Genomic DNA, 16265 nt, shown 5'->3' with positions numbered 1-16265 from the left:
GATCCTCTAGGCCAAGAGAGAGCCTAAAAGTAATAGACCAGAAAGGAACAGAGACAACGTACAGTGAAAGTCACCTTACAGGCAATACAATGGCAATAAATTCATATCTCTCAATAGGTACCCTGAAAGTAAATGGGCTAAATGTCACAATCAAAAGATACAGTGTATCAGAATGGATAAAAAACCAAAACCCATCAATATACTGTCTACAAGAAACTCATTTTAGACCCAGAGAAACCTCCATATTTAAAGTGAGGGGGTGGAAAATCATTTACCATGCTAATGAACATCAAAAGAAAGCTGGGGTGGCAATCCTTATATCAGATCAATTAGATTTTAAGCCAAAGACTATAAAAAGAGATGAGGGAGGATACTATAGCATACTTAAAGGGTCTGTCCAACAAGAAGATCTAATAATTTTAAATATCCATGCTCCTAACATAGGAGCAGCCAATTATATAAACCAATTAATAACAAAAATCAAAATAATACACTGACAATAATAAAATAATAGTAGGGGATTTTAACATCTCTCTTACTGAAATGGACAAATCATCTAAGCAAAAGATCAACAATGAAATAAAGAACTTAAATAACACACCAGACAAGATGGACATCAGAGATATATTCAGAACATTCCATCCCAAAGCAACCAAATATTCCTTCTTCTCTAGTGCACATGAAATATTTTCCAGAGTAGATCACATCCTGGGTCAAAATATCAGGTCTCAACCGGTACCAAAAGATTGGGATCATTCCCTGCATATTTTCAAACTGCAATTCTCTGAACCTAGAAATCAATCACAAGAGGAAAGTTGGAAATAACTCAAATACATGGAGGTTAAAGAGCATCTTAAAGAATCAATGGGTCAACACAGAAATTAAAGAAGAACTTTAAAAATTTATAGAAACAATTGAAAATGAAAACACAACTAAAGACACAACAATGTGAGTCCTAAGAGGAAAGTCTATAGTGATAAAAGCCTTTCTCAAGAAACAAGGTCTCAAATACACAACCTAACATTAAACCTAAAGGAGCTGGAGAAAGAACAGCAAAGAAAGCCTAAACCAAGCAGAAGAGAAATCATGAAGATCAGAGCAGAAATCAATGCAATAGAAACCAAAAGAACAGTAGAACAAATCAATGAAACTAGGAGCTGGTACTTTGGAAGAATTAATAAGATTGATAAACCCCTGGCCAGACTTATCAAAAAGAGGGAGAGAGAGAGAGAGAGAAAGGACACAAATTAATGAAAGAGGAGAGAACACAACCAACACCAAAGAATATAAACAATTATAAGGACATATTATGAGCAACTATACACCAGCAAATTTGACAATCTGGAAGAAATGGATGCATTCCTAGAGAAATATAAACTACCACAACTGAACCAGGAAGAAATAGAAAACCTGAGAAGACCAGATCCATAACCAGTAAGGAGATTTAAACAGTCAACAAAAATCTTCCAAAAAACAAGAGCCCTGGGCCAGATGTCCTCCCAGGGTACTTCTACAAAACATTTAAAGAAGAATTAATAACTATTCTCCTGAAACTGTCCCAAAAATTAGAAATGGAAGGAAAACTTCCAAACTCATTTTATGAGGCCAGCATCACCTTGATCCCAAAACCAGACAAAGAGCCAATTCTCAAAAAGGAGAATTGTGGACCAATATCCTTAATGAACACAGATGTAAAAATTCTCACCAAAATATTAGCCAATAGGACCCAACAGTACATTAAAGGGATTATTCATCATGACCAAGTGGGATTTATTCCTGGGCTCCAAGTTTGGTTCAACATCCACAAATCAATCAATGAGATACAATACATTAATAAAAGAAAGAACAAGAACATACAATACTCTCAATTGATGCTGAAAAAGCATTTGACAAAGTACAGCATCCCTTCTTGATCAAAACTCTGCAAAGTGTAGGGATAGAGGGTACATACCTCAATATCATCAAAGCCATCTAGGAAAAACCCACAGTGAATATCATTCTCAATGGAGAAAAACCGAGAGCTTTTCGCTGAAGGTCAGGAACACTGCAGGGATGTCCATTATCACCACTGCTGTTCCACATAGTACTAGAAGTCATAGCCTCAGCAATCAGACAGCAAATGGAAATAAAAGGCATCTGAATTGGCAAAGAAGAAGTCAAACTCTCACTCTTGGCAGATGATATGATACTTTATGTGGAAAACCCAAAAGACTCCACTCCAAAACTGCTAGAACTCATACAGGAACTCAGTAAAGTGTCAGGATATAAAATCAATGCACATAAATCAGTTGCATTTTTCTACACCAACAGCAGGACAGAAGAAAGAAATTAAGGAGTCGATCCCATTTACATTTGCGCCCAAAAGCACAAGATATCTAGGAATAAACCTAACCAAAGAGGCAAAGACTCTGTACTCAGAAAACTATAAAGTACTCATGAAAGAAATTGAGGAAGACACAAAGAAATGGAAAAACGTTCCATGTTCATGGATTGGAAAAACAAATATTGTGAAAATGTCTATGCTACCTAAAGCAATCTACGCATTTAATGCAATCCTTTTCAAAATACCATCAACTTTTTTCAAAGAAATGAAACAAATAATCCTAAAATTTATATGGAACCCGAAAAGACCTTGAATAGCCAGAGGAATGTTGAAAAAGAAAGCCAAAGTTGGTGGAATCACAATTCCAGACTTCAAGTTCCTATTACAAAGCTGTCATCATCAAGACAGTATGGTACTGGTGCAAAAACAGACACATAGATCAATAGAACAGGATAGAGAGTCCAGAAATTGACCCTCAACAACATAGTCAACTAATCTTCAACAAAGCAGGAAAGAATGTCCAATGGAAAAAAGTTTCTTCAACATGGTGTTGGGAAAATTGAACAGCCACATGCAGAAAAATGAAACTGGACCATTTCCTTACACCATAAACAAAAATAGATTCCAATTGGATGAAAGACCTCAATGTGAGAATGGAATCCATCAAAATCCTTGAGGAGAACACAGGCAGCAACCTCTTCACCCTTAGCTGCACCAATTTCTTCCTAGAAACATGGCCATAGCAAGGGAAGGAAGGGCAAAAATGAGTTATCAGGGCTTCATCAAGATCAAAAGCTTTTGCACAGCAAAGGAAACAGTCAACAAAACCGAAAGAAAATTGAGAGACTCAAGAAGATATTCATAAATGGCATAATAGATAAGGGGCTAGTATTCAAAAATCTATAAAGAACTTATCAAACCCAACACCCAAAGAACAAATAATCTAACTAATAAATGAGCAGAACATATGAACAGACATTTCTGCAAAGAAGACACATAAAAAGTGATACACATCACTTGGCATCAGGGAAATAAAAACCAAAACCACAATGAGATACCACCTCATACCAGTCAGAATGGCTAAAATTAACAAGTCAGGAATGGACAGATGTTGGCAAGGATGCGAAAAAGGGGAACCTTCCTACACTCTTGGTGGGAATGCAAGTTGTTGCAACCACTCTGGAAAACAGTATGGAGGGTCCTCAAAAAGTTGAAAATAGAGACACCCTATGACCCAGCATTTGCATTACTGAGTATTTACTGTAAAGATACAAATGTAGTGATCCAAAGGGGCATGTGCACCCAAATTTTTACAGCAGCAATGTCCACAATAGCCAAACTATGAAATGAGTCTAGATGTCCATCAAAAGATGAACGGCTAAAGAAGAGGTGGTATATATATACAATGGAATACTATGCACCCAACAAAGAATGAAATCTTGTCATTTGCAATGACATGGATGAAACTAGAGGATATTATGTTAAGCGAAATAAGTCAGTCAGAGAAAGATTATTATATGATCTCTCTGATATGAGGAATTTGAGAGGCTAGGCAGGGGGTCATGAGGGGTTAGGGAGGGAAAAAGTGGAACAAGATGGGATTGAGAGGGAGACAAACCATAAGAGACTCTTAACTCATGAAATAAACAGAGGGTTGCTGGGAGGTGGGGAGGTACTGATAAGGTGGCTGGGTTATGGACATTGGGGAGGGTATATGCTATGGTGAGTGCTATGAAATGTGTAAGCCTGATCTTTCACAGACTTGTACCTCTGGGGCAAATAATACATCATATGTTAATACAAAAAAAAAATCTTTAAAAGAAAAAACCAATCTGCTTACTCATTAATGAGATAATCTCTAAAATGTTTCCTCAACCCATACCAAGATGGCATTTCCCCATAACATTAAGACATGAGAAACTAGTTCAAGATTAAATTAAAAACTCAACCCTTTCAACCTATCAGAAGACCAAAGAAATATTTTCATTCTAATAATTTAAGAAAATTTTTTCAGAAATTCCAAACTTTTCCTGAGCCCTGTTTTACAGGGAGGAGAGATAAACTACATATATATGGTAGAAATTCACTCTAGTTTGAGCGGTGTTGGGTTAGCTTAGTTAAAGGATTAATGTGTCTACATGACATGTGAGGCACACCTCTTCTGATCTTCTGTCACCAGGTTATGGGCCCCAAGACAGAATGAAGATAAATCCACCATGCTTGCTGGAAGCTACTGTGTAATATACCATATTTGTACAATGATTTTTTTCAGTTATTTTCTCTATTTAAAATCTCTAAGATCTTCCGTGACTTTTAAAGAAGTAAAACCATTAATTAAAACCACATGGCTCTTAAGTTCAAAAGGTTTTTTTCAAAACAGGTAATTTATTATTCTGAGTTCAAATGGTATTAATACTGTTATATACACAAAATGAAAGACTGACATAATTCTGTACACATAATGTATACCTTATGATATATACATGAAACTATGGCATTGATGATAGTTTGGGAGCTGCCACTCCTGTGATTCTAACTAATCAATAATGGAAATCATTCTATATGCTTCAATATAATCATAGGGCCCCTAGACAGTTTAAAAGAAAACTTAATGGGGTTTTGGGGACTAGGTGAAGACCCTTGAAAGTCGTTGTATTTGAGTTCTCCTTGGGATTTCTAAGTTAGAGCCGGTTTATATCCTTTATGGCATTTATTAATTTCAAAAATTTTTATTGGAACCTATCTATGTGTCAAGTATTACATAGGTGCTCGAGGATGGTTTATAGACAAAAAGGTGGTGATCGTAACACAGAAGGCTAAGGTCTATGAGGAAGGTAATTATTAAGTGGAGGACATCAGAAATCATCTAACCTGATCTTGAGCTTAGTTTTCACATGTATGCTGTTGCTTTTTAAATGTATGCTTTTTAAATGCCCCATGTAAACAGGGACATTCCCACATTGGGACTATCACAAAGGCCCAAGGTTTCCAACTTCTGGTTAACAGGTATACCCACAAATCTCCTGTAAAAAAAACCTGACAATTCAAATCCAGACTGTCTGGTACTAAGCAGCCTTGCTCACTTGTCAAGGCTGCTTATGCAAACTTCACGGCTCATGACAGACTACAGGTAAGAATGGATCCATCCTAAAATGGTTGAATGTGTGCTGCAAGCTCAGCAGAAATCTGGCTCTGATAGCCGAGGTAAGAAATGTTCTCCTACTTTTCATCTCTTTCCAGTGTCTCTGGACTTGGGATTTTGTCCTTTCTTCTCCAGTAAATCAGACCATGTGCTTTGTAGAATTTATCCTAAATCCTGTCACATGACAATAAAAACTCAACGGCATTTTCTTGCAAAACAGACTTCCTGGGTGATGTTGAAATGGAAATCATAAGAAAGAATGTTAAGATTTTCCTCTTGTGTTTAGGAGAAACACAAGAGAGCAAGCTTGTTGGAGGCAAACTGAGTTTGCTTATAGAGAGAGTGACCTTAGGTTCCCCATATAAACCCAACTTTTCCCACTCCAGACTGCTGGACTATGTGAGTGTCTGGTTTGTCTAATTTGATTATGAGCCCCCTGGGCAAGAACTTTGTCTAATTCCGTGTTCTCTACAGCATCTAGCCCTTCGTTGGCACCACCGAATGCCAAAGAACACTCAGTCCTTGTTAACTAATAATAAGGTTGACTTCCCAACTCAATATGATGAGGTTTCTGTCATTTTTATGCCAGTGTTCTGATTTGTATTTCATATTTGTGTCTGGAGAGCAAGCTTCATGTGTTACTGAATCACCTCTGGACTGATCTTCTTTTCAGGAAATGTAGGCATGAGGTTGAATGTTTTTCAACCATGAGTTTTGGGAACACAGACTGCTGAAATATGCTAGGATACATGAAGGGGAAATGTTTCTGAAAGAAACTTTTTTTTAACAGTCATGGGGATCTCTATGAGCCAAGGATACAGACTGGTTAGCAGATGTGACCATAAAACCAGCAGGTCCCTTCAATGCAAATATTTCACTTCAGTTTCTCTGTTCCTAAGGAAAATAATCAGGTTGTTTGGTTGGGGTTTGGCATTCTTTTTTTTTTTTTTTTTTTTTTTGGTCTATTGATTTAATATTACTTTTTAATTGTACTTTTTAACTTACATATTATTTGATCTAATTCTAAATCAATAATTACGTTTCTCTTCATGTAATATAAGTCACCATACTGATTTTTTATAGGCAGAAATCAGATATTACGTATGGCATTTCACAACCCAAACATAACAAAGGAATTTTCTGGGCAATCCCATCTAACATTCAGGTGAATGGGGAAAATGTCTTCATCAATAGAGGACACTGTCATTTTATTTATTTATGTATTTAGCCATTTAGGATGCCTTATAACTTTTTGTTGAAAGTTAGACACAATGTATTAAGTAATAGGAACTGAGGTAAATTGGTCTTTAGTGTGAAGTTTTATGTTAACCTATCTAGAAGTTGGCAGTGTTCAACATTTTATATAGTTGTACATACTAGAGGCTTCAAATACCTTGTCTTTGTTTTTGTCTTCCTAATCACTTTAAGTTTCCTTAAAGAACTTCTCAGCTACTGTCTTGCTGTCCTTTCAGCTTTAACTCACTATTATATGGTGCCTCTGTTGTGTGTGTGTGGGGTCGGGGGGAGATATAAGGTATGGGTTAGGAAGAGTATTCTATAATCTTATAAAGAAATTTGTTTTTTAGTGGACATGTGTCACTGGGCTGTAACCTTCACCAATATTTCTTAGCTTTACTCCCCCTCTTAGGTGGGCCAAGGTGGCACCAGAGTTGTATGCATGGCCTTCCCCTAGGTAGGATAAGACTCTGGTTTAAAAAAAAAAAAAAAAAAAAAAAAAAAGAGACTCTGGTAAAGTCTTATACCCTGGAGAATGGGACTTTGTTATGGTGAATGATCTCAGTAAGTTTTAAAATTTTACGTTTCCCCTCCCCCTACCAGAAGCACAGGAGATCTTCCTTGGTTCTTCACCAGGAGGATGGTGGGGTTCCTAGAGGCAAATACCATTAAAGTGTGGGGTTCCCCCTAAGTCTGTATACCCCAGGAGTTTCTCATTCTTATGCAAATCCACACACTCAGCATACAAAAATTATTAAAATTACTACTTAGTTGTTGCTACTGGTTTATGGCTACCATGACTTCTGCTCTAGGTAAGCAGATCTTTGTTGTTACTTTCTGAATTTGCATGGTTTTGAGGTAGCAGCTTGACCCGAGTCCTTAGTTTGTTGTTGTGTCCAAAAAAAGATCACTGATTTTCAATATCCTCAACTTTTTTCTTGTGAAGACAGAGACTTCCAAGCTCTTTATATATTACTGAAGCTGAGCCATTTATATAATTTTCCACAGGTAAAAATAAATGTGATAAGGGAGTTGATGTACTCCTACAAATAACTGGACTAAAAATTATTTTGAATTATATTCAAAGCTTATTTCTAATATATAAGTGCATAGGAAAATTTCAGATAACAGAGCTTAGCAGGGTTTCCACTGGAGTAACCCATGTAACATAAAAATGAGTGGAATAAATTATAATACATTGAAGAAGAAGGAGTCCATCAGTTCATAATGATATCCCAAAATAATAATTTCAAGTGTTGGGGAGAGAGAATGAAGAGTTTTTCTTTACAGAAAAACAGCAATGAATAAATACAGAGGAAATTATAAAATTGGAAAATCACACTTTTGCTGGCACCAGAGTAATGTTTAATCTAAGCAACATGTATTGATGATTGATGGATTCCAAAACCATCAAAAGAAGGATCACTGGAGAACAAAATATTCATACAGTCTCAAACATCACCTTGCAGAGTATTCATCAATCACAAAACAAAAGTGTACCTGTACACTGAAGAAATACAAAAGACACTACCTTAACCAAATAATCAAACTTAATTTCCCAACCTTGGATACACTGTTATCATGTATTTCCTCATATGATGCTCTGTGAAGAACACAACATCACAACTGTTGTAGTCCTGCCAAAAATACTCTACCTGAATCTGATTAGGAGAAAATAGTCTTTTTAATGATATTGTGCAGAACAATGATCCGGTCTCTTAAAAAATTTAATGTCATAAGAAAAAATAGCTCTGGACTGTTTTAGATTAAAGTAGGATAAAGAAGTGTGATAACTAAATGCAATGCATGATTCTTCACTGATTCCTAGAAGGAGGTATATGAATAGTTATAAGGAATTTCATTCAGGCAACATTGGAAACTTGAATATGGACTGTGTTTATTTGATAAAAGCTTCATCTCAACATTAAATTTTCTTATGGTAACTATATTGCAGGTTAAGGGAGAATGTTCTCATTTTAGGAAAGAATTGTTAAGGTACTGGACTAAGTGTCATGATGTCCGTAATTAAACTGGCAAATAGCTGCAAGTTAACAATAAGTTTGTTGAAGAGCCCTGTTCGCAACTTTTCTGTAAGCTTGATATTTTTTAAAATAGAAAAATGGGAAAGTAAATGAAATCAATGATAGTAACGATAGTATAAAATCAAATGCTTTATCCTTAGAGGTGTTAGACATTACACAGGAGAAAAAGTTAAGCTTACTTTCAATTGATAAGTACACTGAAAATTCTTTCAGCATGCTATGTGTGAATTGATTTTTTTGCAAATGAATTACAGCAAAATAATTATCCAAGTATACAGTGACAGTAAAATAGTTATGGTAAAATAATCATCCAAATACACAGAAACAAAGAATACAGTAGATAGTCCAAAAACTCTTAAGGGAAAAGAAAAAAAAACAACTCTGGCTAAAGACATAGAAACTTACAAGGGCTTTGGCCAATAGTGGTGGGGAATTAAAATAAGATTTTAGATGCAATGACCTTCCATATATTCTACTTATCACTGACTATACATAAAAATGTCAATAAAAAGTTTATATCCAAATGTAAATAACTACAATATAATGCCCTCCTACCTTAATGATGAGCTTTGCACAAACCTGTCTTCTTCAAAATGCTGTTATTTCACTGTACTGGTTACTTTGACAACATGTGAAATAATGAGAATGTACACTTAGTCTTGGCTCTGATGCTTTCCCTAAATAGGGCACTTTTAAAGACACATTCTCTCCTGCAAGTGATGGTAAAGTGATTAAAATGATGGCAAAATCCAACATAAAGGTCAGACTGAGTATTGCCAACTGCTAGAAACTTTCGTAAAGTGTCTGAGTAATGTTTTTATCCTTCCACATCACCACCTCTACTTGCGGTGTGTGCCAAGGCCCCAGGGAAAGGTTAGTCAGTGTGTTCATAGACAGGGCAGGAGAGTAATAAGTGAGGGAGGAGGATTAACTATCTTATCGATTTGGGGTAAAGCACTGGATGCTCTAGAAAAAGAAAAATCCTTCTGTGTTAAGACATGTTTTAGAAGTAGCCTCATTCCAATTAGTGTAATTTATAAACTCTCTTTGCCCTGAGGATTTTCAAGGGTTTGATTTTAAAAAATGTTAAAGAAAAAGCACCTTACTATATAAGCAGCAAATGCCACAATTAGGACTGCAGTGTAGACATCCTTACAGGACATAATAATTAACTCAGTAGATGATAAAATCTTGCCTTCTTCTCTGCCAAATTTCAAGAATAAGTAGTCTGTTTTTAAAGGGCTATGTCATAGCTAGAAAAAGGGACAATGGATTTCAAGAGGAATTAGGGATGTATAGAAAAAGGCAAAGAATGAAGAGCCCCTTTCCCTCCAAATTCTGATTTTCCATGCATCCTCTTTGATGTATGAGAATTAGGCAGTGAGTGAGAGGAGAGGAAGTAGAGAAAGTAGAGGGGCATTTACTCCCTTCCCTCTTTAAGACTTTCATTCTCCTTCCAACTCTTATTTTTCCTTTTTTGGAGAAGTAGGATATTTGCATCTTAGAATCTGATGAAGAACAGAAAAGAGGGCCTGAGACTAGCTAGAGAAAGTGCTAAACTCCTCGGCATTTTCTTTCACTTCCTGCCCCAGCTAGAGAGGTCTGCTGCTTTGGGCTGAGTTCAGAGCCTGGAGACCCAACAGCATCAGGTTCCCCAGACATTTCTCTGAGTTCCTTTGAGTCAAGACATTGGGATATAGCAATAGCCTTCAAGTCACATAGCTTGAGATTTAAACCCCAGTTACACTGTTATTTTTTGTTTGAACTTAAAGTCGTTTAGCCAAGAGTTTCAGTATCTTCTGCCAAAAAAAAAAAACAAAAACAAAAAACAAGAGTGAATATGCAGGTGGAGGATATTATTCGTAATAATTAGGCTGGTGTGAGGTTCAGATAAGATTGAGAGTTAAGAATTCAGGACTAATCTGACAGTTGTAAGGGCTCAGTGATGGAATGATGGGAATGATGGCTGCCCATGTTCTTCAGCCGCCAAAGAAGGTCAGGAATTAGTATCTTTCTTTTGAATCTCTTCATGGAGCTGTGATGTAGGTTATGAAGGGTGTGACATCCCGTCTATTCTGGCTCCTGCAATGTTAATGTAGGCACACCCTGAGCTAGACAGAGTTCCAAAGTAGACAATACTTGTCTTTAAGGTTCTTGTCTGGCTCCTTCCAAAATTAGCTTCTATAGCCAGGATCCCTTTCCCCACATTTCCTTTCTGATATTGGGGTTTCATGTGGCATGCCCCATGCAATCCTTTCTGGGTCTTCACTCTTTTGGCAAACTCATCTACTTTCCTCAAGTCCTCTGTGATAATACCAGCCACTATATATAAATTAAGTCCTCTGTGATAATACCAGCCACTTCTATAAATTAATCAGTGCTGAGGCTAAGTTCTATTCTCTTTCCTTGTTGCATTGACAAAATCTTTTAGTACCAAAGGATCACAGACTTGATATCCAGAAAGTTAGCAGGATCATTTTGCTGCCTTGGAATTTTATTGTTTCAAAAGAATTTTTCAAAAAAAATACAATTCAGTAATATTTTCATTATTTGAAATACAATATCAAACACTCTTTAAATATTGGCATGTTCTTTGATAAATATAATTAAAATTCTTTTACTTTAAAAAAAAACAAAGAGAATACAGTAATCCTAGATTAAGAATAGAAAATATGAACTCTGATTCAATAGAACTTTCAGGTTAATCATTTACCTACCACCAATTCATTTTCTCTAATTGTAATGGTAATATGATATTAATTCTATACTTATTCTCTGAAGCACTAAAAAAAAATGAAGTTATTTGTGTAAGCAGATTATCAGTCCTTGTCAAGAAATATGGTTGCTTTATGGCTTTCTGAAAATAAGTTTCTGTCCTACATACACACAATTCAGAACAATCAAGTTAAATTTCCCAGTATTTAGTTCATTACAGCGTCCAGAAAAACTGATTTTCCAGCACCTTATCATGGTTGTCACTTTCTTAAGCTATGAATTTCTTCTTCACTAAAATCCATTAGTTTCTAAAAGTGTAGGTTTTACAATTAGTGAGATCATAGCATTTCTCTTGTGTAGAGCTCCTTGGTCACCATGGGGCAAACTAAGTGGTATATGGAAGATTATTCCTCACCAGTTTAAATTTCTCCCTATCTAATACCTTTTTCTGATATACTTACTATGTCACATCTCAAGGATAATATCCTTCCTTTATTCCACATCAGGATATCCAGATCCTTCATCCTCATGAGATTATTCAACCTTAGAACCTATGCTTTCTCTTGTTATCTATAATTGAATATAATCTTTTGGGGACCAAAATAAAAAACAAACAAAAAAAGTTCTTACCCTTCTTACTACTCCTGGTGTCCTCCAACAATGAAAAAATGCATACAAATCTTTGTAGTTTCTGAGTAAAGTATTCATACTTCAGTTTTAGTTTTTTGTTTGCTTATTTGTATTGCATTTTAATGATTTATTAAGGCTCTCTCAAAGGTTATTTCCCATCAAGGTGTCTTTGAAGGTGTAATGAAATGTCTATCATCAGTTTAGCATATGGACTCTCTCCAGAAATCTTATAACCCCATGACTTTGTCATTTATCCTGAATTTCCTTTTTAGACTGTGTATTAATGCAAAGAAGGAAAAAGTGGAGCCTATTTTTTTCTTTCCCAGCCTATACACACACTCAAGGCTTTCAAAGCAAGATGTCATGTTAGAAATAAAATAAACACAGGAAACTTTCCTCTTGGCAATATTTTTCAGAGGCAAAGACTAAGTGAATAGTAGCAGCAAAGGTGGAGAGAGCATGCCAAATATTTTTATATTTGTTGGAAAGCAATCTAAATAAAAAGATGGTCCCATGGTGAGCTTTGCCATATTGAGATTCTGAGAGAAATCTGCATGGAGAACATTCCTGGGGCTGGCACTCCTGGAGAGAGCTCCCTTAAATTCTTCACAGCTGGACTCCAGAGACAAGCAGCTACTCTGTGTGCCAAGGACATGGAAGGAGAAGGAACCACCAAGTGATTTCTGAGGAGGCTGGCTCCCAACCCAAATATGAAAATTACAGCCAAGACCCTGATTATTTGTCACTTTTTCCTTGCAATTTTGAATCAGTAATCATATTCCTCTGAAGACAGATGTTCATAAAATTATTGCCAACCACATTTTACACAATCTTTAGTCATTAATTTGCTTAAATTTTCTAAACTAAAGATACCTCTGTTAAAGTTATGTAGATGTCATATGGATGTTCAATAGCACTAAGAACACCAATCAGTTTTGAAAAGTAGGTCCTTTAAGATAAGAATAACTAACCCCTTCTTTAATCCTTTCAGCATGAAGATAAGGACCTGTTGTTTTCAGGGGAGATTTTTCTTTCTAATGAACATTTGCATCACTTCTAAATAAGCTATTTGTTTTCTCTGTCTCTAACTCCCTTTAATTATTATTCTACATAAATGCATTCATTGTTATTATATATCTCCCAAGACCTTTCTTTACTTTCTAAATTCCTTAAGACTAATGAGCATGTTCCTTACTATGACCCATGAGTTTTTATGAACTTGTCAAACTTTTTGTAATTAAGTTACTCTAAAGTCCATTGGCTATTTACATTTGTCTGTGAGAATAGCAAATTTCATTTTTATCCCCACTGAATTATAAAAAAACTTTATTCTAATAAAAAGTTATTTTTGTTATGAATTTTAGCATTTGTAATAAAAAATGTAAGTTTATTAATGACCATACCTAGATTTTTGTATAAGAATTGGTTGCTGTTATCTGCTCACCATCTGTTATTTTCTTTTTTTTCAAAGATTTATTTATTTATTTGACAGACAGAGATCACAAGTAGGCAGAGAGAGAGAGGGTGAAGCAGGCTCCCTGATGAGCTGAGTGCCCGTTGTGGGGCTCATCCCAAGACCCTGAGACCATGAACTGAGCTGAAGGCAGAAACTTAATCCACTGAGCCACCCAGGCACCCCTGTTATTTTCATATCTATATGCTGCTTTTGGTTTTAGCATATGATTTCTCTCACTGTAATGCTTCCTCATCTGTGTTGACTACTAAAGTAAATTTCTACAAGGTGACCCATGCATTTTCCATTAGCTACATGGAAATACTATGTAGAATGGTAAAGTCCTTGGGCATCGCTATAGTATAAACCCCAAATTTAAATGTTTAAAGATGACATAAAAAGATAAACATCCTTTACACTTCACCATGTTCTACTGAATTCAAGGGATTCCAATATGGTTTGAAAAAGGGAGGAACTGAGTTTCATGAACCTACATGCTTTCCAACAACAATGTGCATTCTACTGTTTGTCTGCCTCAGGAGCTACCATTCTGACACCTTCTCAGCAGAATTCAGCTACAAACCGAATAAAAATCCTAGCTAAGTAGGTCAGACTGCTGAAAGCCCTGGCACTGACTTTATTTCTGACTGGGCAAGTACTCTTTACATGGAAGAATGACAACGACATAATAAATCTACCTTGTTGCTTATAAAGACGCGATTTAATGAGAAATTTAGAGAATTTCTCTGATAATATCAAACAGTTCTTTTAAATTAAAACCTACAACTCTATTCCCTGTCTGTTTCTCTCTCTCACACACACACACAGATACTCTTTAATATTAGTGAGGAATGTGACCATTCTTGATATAGATTAAAGATCTTTAGAGTTTCATTAGCACAGTATCTGCTATTTTTTGATGAAAACAAAACCTAACATGTTAAACCTTATTTATACCAAGGAAGGAAGGAAGGGAGGAAAAAAGCCTTTCTGATAGAAAATCCCCATCTGTATATTCCACCAATATCTCAAACTGAATTTACTGTCTCCCCGCCCATATCAACTGTCAAGGTGCCACATGTAAAATTTCAGAAATGCCCCTCTTTCCATGCAGCCACGTCCTATGATTTTCACTTTGAAGCTGTTATTTTTCTATTATCACCTTTCCATTTATTATCCCCATATTTATCTCAATTCACTGATTATTCCATTTCCAGTATCTTTACTTCCAATATTTTTCATCCTGCCACCAGTTTCATTCCTAGAGCACAAATGTAATCAAGCTATTCTTCTGTTCAAAGGCATTTAATAGCCTCCCTCTATATGCAGAATAGATTTTTTAAATTTTTAACATGAAATTAAAGGCGAGCTGATGATTAACTTCAGCTTGACACCTTGATATTTGAAGAGATCAAATATTATAATGTGATTAAGAATACAGCTTTAAAATTTTAAAAGCCCTAGCTTTAAATTCTAACTCCAACATTTTCTAGCTAAGTGACCTTGGAAATAGTTTAAACCTTTCTGTCTCAGTTTCTTTACAAATAAAATGGAAAGAAGAATACTTATCTTATATATTGTTGTGAGAATCAAATAGGCACATATGGATATACACAATGAATACTCAATAAATGGTAGTCATGTTTTTGGTTTTTTTTACTTTTTCAAATTTATCTACTACTATGTTTGCCCCTACGACTGCACTATCATATACCTGAGGTGGCAAACAGATTTCATTACCCAAACCAAACTGGTCGAAAAGTAAATGTTTCTTTCTTTCTCTTTTTATGTTATGTTAGTCACCATACAGTACATCATTAATTTTTTGAAATAATGTTCCATGACTCACTGTTTGTGTACAACACCCAGTGTTCCATGCACTACGTGCCCTCCTTAATACTCACCACCTTGCTCCCCTCTGAAACCCTCAGTTTGTTTCCCAGAGTCCATAGTCTCTCATGGTTCATCTCCCCCTCTAATCCACCCCCCTTCATTTTCCCCATACTTCTCCTAATGTCCTCCATGCTATTCCTTATGTTCCACAAATAAGTGAAACCATATGACAATTGTCCATCTCTGCTTGACTTATTTCACTTAGCATAATCTCCTCCAGTTCCATCCACACTGATGCAAAAGTTGGGTTTTCATCCTTTCTGATGGCTGAGTAATATTCCATCGTTTATATTGACCACATCTTCTTTATCCATTTGTCTATTGAAGGGCTTCTCATCTTGGCTCTTTCCACAGTTTGGCTATTGTGGACATTGCTGCTATGAATATTAGGGTACATATGATGCTTCTTTTCACTACATCTGTACCGTGAGCCCTAGGTTAAGAAGGCAAATCAGGCTCAACAGGAAAGAATTCTGAAATAGATTAGCCATGGCTGCCATTAGGCACAGGAAAACATGGCAGTAACACTGATACTACATGCGATATTCCATCTCCTATCTTTATAAGTTTATCTTGTTTGTAGCCTCTGACTAGAATGCTTGGTGATTCCCTCTTTTTCTCCTTCTACCCATCAGAATCTTACCCATAATTTAAGATCCAAATCAAATGTAGCCCTTGTCAAAGCCTGGCCTTTCTGTGTACTGCCAGCTGTATTTTGTGTCTCTGTTAGAGCTCTTATAGCAACCTGAGTTGAATTATAATTCACTCATACCTCTTAGGTTTCTGTACCTTGAAGGTAAGGACCATCATTCATTTATCTCTGTTTTTCCT

The sequence above is a fragment of the Mustela erminea genome, chromosome 1 (assembly GCF_009829155.1).
Source record: "Mustela erminea isolate mMusErm1 chromosome 1, mMusErm1.Pri, whole genome shotgun sequence".
Lineage (NCBI taxonomy): Eukaryota > Metazoa > Chordata > Mammalia > Carnivora > Mustelidae > Mustela > Mustela erminea.
This window is presented reverse-complemented; position numbering follows the sequence as displayed.